This window comes from Bison bison, unplaced genomic scaffold (genome assembly GCF_000754665.1).
Source record: "Bison bison bison isolate TAMUID 2011002044 unplaced genomic scaffold, Bison_UMD1.0 scf7180017856351, whole genome shotgun sequence".
Classification (NCBI taxonomy): Eukaryota; Metazoa; Chordata; class Mammalia; order Artiodactyla; family Bovidae; genus Bison; species Bison bison.
Window position 1 is genome coordinate 19,097 of NW_011486924.1, and position 449 is coordinate 19,545.

Below are 449 nucleotides of genomic sequence, written 5' to 3' on the forward strand. Positions count from 1 at the left end.
GGCTCCGGATCCTCCTGGAGGACCGAGAGGGGAGGTGGCCAGGTCCCGATGGAGCAGGAAGCGGAAGGCCGGTCAGACCCAAGGAGGACCCTCCCAGGTGCCCGGGTGCCCCCCTGCCCCGCACAACAAGGCCCCTCGGTCCAGAGCAGCCCTGAGCTGAGTGCCTGGGGGGCTCATCCCGTCCTGATGTGACTGTCCTGAGACTGGGGCGGGGGCGCTGGAGTGCCTGGGAACTCGGAGCAGGCTCCGCAGGACTCCCCGCACAGGCCACTTGGTCCCATCCTTGTCATGCGTGGTCGGCTGCATCGTCTGCCGGGCACCTGACCCCCATGCCTGGCTGTGGCCTGCGGCCACTGGCGCTAACGGGCAAATGAGCTGGGGGCCAGGAGACGGTGTGTGCAGGCTCTGGGGGGAGGCGGCCAGCCTGGGGCTGTGGCCACAGCCCTGCT